Below are 9,031 nucleotides of genomic sequence, written 5' to 3'. Positions count from 1 at the left end.
GGTAGATTTTTGCCATGAGGGTGGTCAAATATTAGACCAAGCTGAGGAAACTCCATCCTTGGAAGAGTTCATGGCACAAGCATTCTCACCTAACGAGACCGGCTTTGATCAGGGCGCTGGATTAGATGATATCCAGAGGTCCCTTCCAACCTAAATTGTTTTGTGTTGCCTTGGGTTTGCTTTTTTCTCCTTGCTACAATGTAAAAGGGAGAATGTAAAGAAAAACGAGAAGCCATGGCTTCTTGGCATGGCATTATTGCCATAATCAGTGTCATACCATAAATTTGGCCAAGATTATGAGAGCTGAAACTAAGTTCCAGCTGTACTTCTACAGACTGAGACCCCAAAATAGAGAGGTATTACGTTAAACAAACCAGAGGAGGAGTGCAGATAGTGCTGACATCTGAAAATTAAGTTTTCCAGTAAAATGGGAAACTGAGTGCAAAGAGATGCAATGAGAGATGCCTGGAGAAAGAAAAACATAATCATGGTGTGTGGATATAGATTTAAGTGGTTAACCCAGGACGTAAAATGGGTTTTGCTCGTCCAGCTTGTGATGCCTTGTAGACAGGTTAGGGAAGCCTGACCCAATGTTAATTTAGTTGTTAAAAGCCACAGAGACAATTACTAACCATGAATATTCCTGACCGCTGAACTCAGACTAATAATAAGCAGCTATTTTGCCTTGAGGTAAAGGATGTACAATAGAGCAACACGTGAGGAAGTGTTCTAAGACTGGGGTTGAGATTAGTTATCAGGGACATCTCTGCACTAGCTGAAGCTATAAAAAGGTAAGGCCTTTTCTGACGAAAGTTCCCATCACTGCTTTCAGTTTTTGCCTGTAGTTGCTTTGAACGCCGTCTGCGCCCTGCCTCACACGGCCACCTTTGCCCTCTGACCACCTATGCCGAGCAATACCCAACTTGCAGCCGGGCCCTGAACTGCGCCCCTTTCATGCCCCGAGGATGGGTGCAGGCTGCACCAAATCTGTCTTGTGCAGTCACCACAGGGTGCTCCTGCACGCCTGGACTCTCACGCCCCACCTGCGGCACAGGTGTGCACGATCTGCAGCCCCAGGCCACGCAAGATCTGCAGCAAAGCTTGTCTCCACTTACGTACACTAAACCACTCAGCAGGGTGACACAACAGAGCCACCTCTCCTCTACACCCAGCCTCCTGCCTTCATTTCGGAGGCCCAAATGGACTCAAAGGACCAAAATATTGCCCATAAAAAAAGCCAGGCTTGATATGCCGGCAGCCAAGAGTAGGTCCCTGGGTACTAGACAGCAGACTACGGTGCTCCGTGCAGAGGCACCTTGGTCGGCAGAGGGCCTGTGGGAGGAGAGTTATAAAGGATTTGTTCAGAAGTGGGAAGCTGATGTTGCTCCTCTGCCTTTGAGTGAACTTCCAGGAGGTAGCTGGGAGGGCTGCTCAGCGCCCGGCTGGTGGGGCCACATCTCGTGGGAGGGAGCTGCCGTCCCCTGTGACCGGCGATCCGAGGCTGGCGTTACCCTGGGGCACGTGGCCTGGAAAATTGCTCAGCTGAGGATGACTGAGCCTGTCTGCCCATACTCAGGTGCGAGGCGTGGCCGTGCCTGGCCCTCTGCACCCCATTGTGGGGCAGGGGGGTGCTGGGCTGAACTCCCCCCCACAGGAGACAGCCCTGAGCAGGGATATTAGGCACAGGAGTGTCCAGCTGTGGGGCAGGTTGGGATGGGGTCTCGGCGTCGGCAGCTTCCAGGCATGCACCCCAACCCCAGCCTGACAGGGCTGAAGCAACAGGCTGTTGTGAAAAATTTCCCTCTGGTGTCCTATCGGAATCTCCCCAAGAGCAATTTGTGTCCATCCCCCTTGTCCTCTCCATGGGACTCTGTGTAAAAAGGGAGTCTCCATCTGCTCTGTAGCCACCCCTTAAGTACTGGTATGTGGTGATGAGATCCCCTCTGAGCCTCCTTTTCTCAAGGCTGAACAAACCCAGCTCTCCCAGCCTACCCTCGTATGGCAGCTTCCCAGTCCTCTGATCATCCTGGTGGCCCCTCTCTGGACCCCTTCCAGCCTGGCCACATCCTTTTTGTATAGAGGGGATCAGACTGGACACAACTCTCCAGGTGTGGCCTGACAAGCGCTGAGTAGAGCGGGATGACGACCTCTTTCTCTCTGCTGGCGATGCCCTTTTTGATGCAACCCAGCATCCTGTCGGCCTGCTTGGCCGCAGCAGCATCCTGTCCTGGATTTTATTTTCCAAGCAGATATCACTTTATCCCTGTCCATGGCAGTTGGGGTTGGAAACACATGGTCTTCAAGGTGTCTTCCAACTCAAACCATGCTGTGTTCTGTGTTCTAAGACCAGGTACCTCCACCTCTCCTAGATTTAAATGCACAAAAGAAGCACCCCCAAGTTGGGGTATGTGCCTAAATGAGTTTTGAGGGTCATTGCCACCTTCCTGATGGTTACAGGAAAGGACCATTGTACAGTAAACAAAAAAATAAAAACAAACCTCTGAAAAGCAGAGAACAGCCATGACCACAAGTAAATATCCACCAAGAGAAAAGGATTATTGAGGCAGAGGACAGAATGTTTTCTTTAGATGCCTGCGAGGTGACTCAAACTAGAAATTCTCTGCACAAGCTCCTTTGGTTTTACACTGAACTGCATAAAATGTATCCATATCAACACTAAAGAACATGTGAGCAGAGTCAACATGAGACTTCACCGACGGTTCCGCTTAGATTAACTTTGTGGGCAGTGACTGCATTAAGTCATTCATTATTTTGCACACATAGGACTAGGACAATGGACAGAGCTGAAGTGGTCTGCAAAGTCATGGGAGCAAATGTCAGGAGGGCTATGTAGATTTTGTGCCTAGCTGTGATTTGCAGCATCTCCGTTTCCAGTGTCTCTGTTCACTCAGTGTCCTTGTTTTGGCTTGAACAGAGGTGTTATTTCTTCATCGTAGCCTCTGTGGGGCTATTTGGATTTGTGATGAAAACAGGGTTGATGACACAGGAATGTTGTAGTTACCGCTGAGCAGTGTTTACAGAGCACCAAGGACTTTTCTGCTTCTCACGCTGCCCCGCCAGGGAGTAGACTGGGGGTGCACCAGAAGCTGGAATGAGACACAGCTGGGGCAGCTGACCCCAAATAGCCAAAGGGTGATTCCATACCATATGACGTCATGTTCAGCATATCAAACTAGGGGAAGAAGAAGGAAGGGCAGGACATTCAGGATGATGGCTTTTGCCTTCCTAAGTAACCGTTACACCTCATGGAGTCCCGCCTTCCTGGGGATGGCTGAACACCTGCCTGCCCTTGGGAAGGAGTGAATTAATTCCTTCTTTTGCTTTGCTTGTGCATGTGGCTTTTGCTTTACTTATTAAATTCTCTTAACCTCGAGCCAGGAGTTTCCTCACTTTGACTCTTCTGATTCTCTCCCCCACCCCACTGGGGAGCAGTGAGTGAGAGGCTGTGTGGTGTTGAGCTGCCTGCTGGAGTTAAACCCCGACATTCAGCTAGCTCGTTAATATATTTGATTGAAACAGCTGTATGAAACAGTGTGCAATAATCGCTGGCGGTGACTTAGAAATTAAACTTATGTTTTTAGAAAAGGTACAGCATGGAAGAAGCTGTCAGGGTAGGGTGCATCTGTCATGTGAGGAATCCATTCCACGGAATTCCCCCAGTAACCATAGCTGTCGGCAATGCCAGGAGAACTTGGCGCACTGACTCTAACAGGAGTTGTCCGGAGGGTGGAGCGGTGCGGAGGCACCGCGGCCAGGCTCTGGGATAAATGGGAACTCGCGGCGCCATGGGGCTGGTACGCTGCTATTTGCTACCCTGGGCCAACAGGCCGTCATGCTTTTGACAAAATGCTGTCCTTTTGGTGAACTTTGCTCATTATAAGAGCGTTAGAATACCAAAACACACCTCCACCCCAAAAGCTACCCGCCTCTAAGGCGCGACCACCCCTCGCTGGGCATGCGCTTTGAACTTTGCTAATCTACACTTTTAAAAGTAAAGCGAGGGAATTTTACACCAATCACAATAAAGGTATGTACGACTAGAGTCACTCAAGCTCCACCTGAAAGGTAAAAAAACAATACAAAATATTTTAAGAGAAAGAGGGTGTTAGGGACGATACCACTCTGACTTCTGGGACCAGTCGATGGGCTGAGCCTCTCGTCCCCCTCATTGGGATGTCTTTGGGTAAGATTAGAAACCTCTATACAGAGTCACTTTAAATCTCTAGTGCATTAGAGGTGTGTAAATCTCTAAGGCGTTGGAGCTGCCTTGTAAATCTCCAATATAGAGAGTTGCTTCATATTTATTTTGCATAAATCTCTAGGGCATTGGAGTCATCCTGTAAATCTCCAATGCATAGAGTCAACTTATATTTGTTTAGCACCACACTTGTAGCCTAGCAGTGTACCCATCTTCTTAGTATTGGTGTGTGTCTTGTAACCAGCAATCCAAAGAACCTGTGTGTCTGCTGCTTTAATAAATTGCACCATTCATTAACCTCGCTGTGATTGTTCTCATCGAATGCAACCAGCCGGGGCATCTGCCAAATTAGTTACTAACAACAAATTGATGAGTGGTTACTTCTACAACCCTTAGAAAACAAACCGTTGACCAAGTCTGAGACTAAGACTGGGCTTAGCCGCACCTAGACTCCCCTTGGAGAAGGAGTTTAGAAAGCCAGGGGGTCCTGTCTGAACCTCGGGACTCAACGGTAGGGTCTCCCCTAGCCATTCCTCAGACTCCTACCATTAACACAACAAACAGGGAGGGACAGAATGGGGTTTTTATGTGCTTCTGAAGAGAGAGGGACCTTTCCGACGGACAACTGGTAGTGTTAGGCTAGCTGCTTGATGTGAATGATCCCTTGGACACTGTGTGTAGACTCAGGAACATATAACATTTAGGAGCTGAGGAAGATTGGTTTTATGAGGCTATGATGAGGCTGCTGTCTCCCTCTGTGACCTCAGGCTGCCGTGTCCCTCTTCGGGATGTCCAGCCGCATATAGACATGTTGGATGTCCTAAAGAATCTTAAGAAACCATGGGTGCCTATGTTTAGGAAACTAAATCACATTTTACCTGGCAAAAGGTTAGGATTCAGAAGATCTTGTGGAGCAGACAGCACTGTCGGGGCTACTTATGCACTAGGAGAGCGTATTACTCTACCACGAGGGTTCAAAGCATGAGAGAAAGATGTAGCACTGCATTCAGCCACTTTATGTTGCCTCTCAGACCCTTCTTCAAGCACAGATGGCGTGTTCTTCACCCACAAAGTGACGTGTAGACATATTACAATGTTTTAAATTACTCTGTTTTAAATCTTCTTCCTCCTTTTCCTCCAAAATTCTAAGAATTTCATCTGGAAGAATGATGGAGAGCGGTTGCCTTTATGGTTTTTTTTGCCTTTTTTGGAGTGTGTGTATTTGAATTCATGATGTGCAGTTGGGCTTTGTATATAAGTACAAAATAGTGCAGCAGTCCAGAACAAAACCTCAGAATGATGGTCACTGAAGTGCATTGTAAGGATTGAAATTATTTCCAGAAAAAAAGACTCTACAGAAATCATTCTTGAGATAAATATATCATTTTTCAAACCATGGCATGGGACAGCTCACTTATTTATGCATGCATGCCTCAAGTATTGGACAAAATGCATATGGAAAAGGCTGGGGGAATGGAAAGTATTTGAAGCTAAGGAATGCAGAATGTGATCAAGAATGTGTAATACATAGATTGCAATTAAGGACTAAATTTGTGCAGGTAATAATATGATCTTCCATGCCACAACAAAATGAACATATTTTAAGAACTTATTCCTCTCCCACTGAACAAATTCTCATGGTTGATTCTTTGTGGGAGTTTTTAAAGAATGGATAAACTTCTGCGAATTCCCAGTCTCTAAACACAAACATCACAGACTTGTCAGTAACATTGAAAAAAGTCAACGTTTTCTCTTCACGGTTAAGGTGAATTCCAACTTTCCTGGGATTTTTCTGCACTATTAACTGTATCCATGGATCAGTTCTTGCCCAGTCATTTTTTAAACTGAAGCCCAGAATCCAGAATCCTTCTTTAGGTGACAGAGACATAAAAAGTGTTTGTAGATTCACAGTCCAGTCTATGCTCACCACTGATTCTGGTGTATTCACAGATTTCAAGCCACTGAGTACAGATAGAAGTAAATACATTATTTTATCTGCGCAGCCACCAGCCTTTCTGAATTCTGAAAGCAAATAAGGGGGAGAAAGGGGGGAAAAAAGGTAAGAAAAACCAAACTCCAAACATTGACTGAAAAAATTTTCCAACTCCAAGTTGGCTAATCTCAGACTGAGTCTAAGGATCAACTATGCACATCAGCAGATACTCAGATTCCCTCTTGCTCTCTCAAGACCTGTGATTACCTGCAAGGTCTGAAGAAGGATCTGAAGCTGGCATGACTTTCCTGCTTGGGAACCACTTCCTCCCTCAGGTCCCAATTTGCTGCCTTGCTGGCATTGTACACAAACACCCCACTAGGCACGCTCCACGTTTCAAACCACATGAGATCCCTGGTCAGCACAGAAAGAGACAGTTCCCTTTGCAACACTCAGGGAAAAAAAATCTCAGCCACCTTTTGTGAATTTCTCAGGCAGGGGTGGATACAAAGGAACACATTGGGTAAATTTTCCCTGATCCTGCAAAGGGAGGAGGGAGTGCACTTCCCAGTGAGTTTCTGGGTCCATGCAACTGTGACAGGTTTGTGCAGAAGATGTGGCAGGCAGAGAGACTACTATACAAACCAAGCTGCTGAGAACTCACAGAATCACCGAACAGTAGGGGTTGGCAGGGCCCTCTGGAGCTCACCCCGTCCCACCCCTGCTTGAGCAGGCACCCCCAGGGCAGGGGCACAGGGCCGCATCCAGGCGGGGGGTGAATGTCTCCAGGGAAGGGACCCCACAGCCTCTCTGGGCAGCCTGTGCCACAGAAAAGGAGCTTTTCCTCCTATTGAGGTGGAACTTCCCATGTTCCCGTCTCCCCTTGCCCTGTCGTTGGGCACTATTGAAAAGAGCCTCATCCCATCGTCCTGACACCCACCCTTTAGATATTTATAGGCATTGATGAGATCCCGCCTCAGTCTTCTCTTCTCCAGGCTGAACAAGACCAAGTGTCTGAGCCTTTCCTCATCAGGGAGATGCTCCAGTCCCTGATCATCTCAGCAGCTCTCCACTGGACTTGCTCCAGCAGTTCCCTGTCCTTTTTAAACTGGGAGGGCCAAAACTGACACAGCACTCCAGATGTGGTCACACTAGGGCAGAGTAGAGGGGGAGGATAACCTCTCCTTTTTACACACCCCATAATATTGTTGGCCTTCTTGGCCACGTTGCTGGCTCATAGAAAGCATGTCACCCACCAGCACTCCATGGTCTTTCTCAGAAGAGCCCCTTTCCAGCAGGTCACCCCCAGCATCGGCTGGTTTGGGGGAAACCTCATGAAATTTGACCAGCTCTCCAGCCTGGTCAAAGAGAAATTACTTCTGCCCAAACAGGGACTTGAACCCTGGACCCTCAGATTAAAAGTCTGATGCTCTGCCAACTGAGCTATCTGGGCTCATCTGACAAATCCCTATTAAGTATCTGCCAGGGCAGAATCACCTGTGCTAGTGCTTTTACGTGTGAGGTGAAAAGACGAGCCTGCAGGGAAGGATCATGAAGTCCTGAGATGAGGGTTTAAGGGAGTAGCTCAAAGGTAGGCATCTGTACGTGAAAACCATCAAGTTTTGGATGAATGTCTGAGCATGCAAAGAGAGAGGTGGGAGTTGTGCACCTGGAACCGCATGCGGGAAAGGCTTTGAAGCCCCCGGAGTCCAAGCTACAAGCTCTACATTCATTGTCCTGTAAAATAAGACCCATCCCTTCCTCTCTTCAGGCCTTCCCTTTCACTAGGTTTCAGGGACTTAAGAGACAATAATGACTTTACCAATTTCTTTCCTCTGATCCACTGCAGACAAGATAAATGCACACAAAGAAAACATTACTATGGGTTAGATCTCAGGACTTGGTAGCACTACAGGATGACTCTGGATACAGATAACTATTAATACCAAACTATTAATACAGCCGTATCCTGAAATGCCATATTTTAACCTGCTATTTCTGAAGTCACCACAGGTGTTCACGCAGTCGGATCTACACATCATTCATGGTTATTCCTAAATGGGCTCTTATTCTTCCCATGTAATACCTTTTCCGACTAGAAGGCTGAGAAGCACAAGGGGTATGAGGTAATCTTTTGCAAACCAGAAGGCAATGGACATAAAAGTATAGCCAGGTCACTAAAGCTGGAGGTCACTAAAGGACATGGGAAGAATACGGTATTTATAAACACGGTCATTGGAGCTACTGTGAGTTATTCCTAGGGATTAGGTTTGGCTTCCTAATGGAAACAGCTGCCTGAATATTCAGGTGACATATTTCCAAGGAACGTGGAGGGCAAAGTACAACTTCCAGTGATGAAAGTATATAGGCAACCAGAAAGCATCACTATCCTTTGCAAGCAGTTTCTCTGCCAAGTCACCATGAGCAGCAGAAGAAGACACCAAGCCAGGGCAAGAACCACAACTTACAAGTCACTCCACTCTAGGACATTCTGCCCAAGGAAGTGGCAAAAAGAACTGGCATGATGGATGACTCATGCTCCTTGGAGCTGCATCTCACATGCTTCTGACTCTGGCAGGGAGGCCTTCAATCGCCCATCACCAGCCACTTTCCCACCTGGCCCCAGCACTGGTTGGTGGCCCAGGCTCTCCAGCCCCATTGGCCCCATCACAGCCCTTCCCTCATTCCCCTATCAACACCACGGCCTCCACCGGCCAGAAAAAAAAACAACAAGTGACACCCATGGAGACTCCTAAGCCTCACAGTTATCTGGGACGCACAGCAGCCAGGGACAGTGACACTCACAAATCTCCTTTTCTGGTTCACTGCAAGAAGAGAGGGGGAACACCTTGCTTAGCACCCTGGCTCAAAGGAACATG

The 9,031-nt window shown here is 47.6% G+C and overlaps 1 non-coding gene across 1 annotated transcript; it reads right to left on the bottom strand.

Annotated features, from left to right (window-relative positions):
• Positions 1-7,532: 7,532 nt before the first annotated feature.
• On the bottom strand, positions 7,533-7,605 carry TRNAK-UUU (transfer RNA lysine (anticodon UUU)). Its single transcript has one exon. It is a non-coding gene; the product is annotated as a tRNA-Lys (tRNA).
• Positions 7,606-9,031: the final 1,426 nt, after the last annotated feature.

This window comes from Phalacrocorax carbo, chromosome 33 (assembly GCF_963921805.1).
Source record: "Phalacrocorax carbo chromosome 33, bPhaCar2.1, whole genome shotgun sequence".
Taxonomy (NCBI): domain Eukaryota; kingdom Metazoa; phylum Chordata; class Aves; order Suliformes; family Phalacrocoracidae; genus Phalacrocorax; species Phalacrocorax carbo.
The sequence above is the reverse complement of the archived record's forward strand: the minus strand, read 5'-3'. Positions and strand labels throughout refer to the sequence as shown.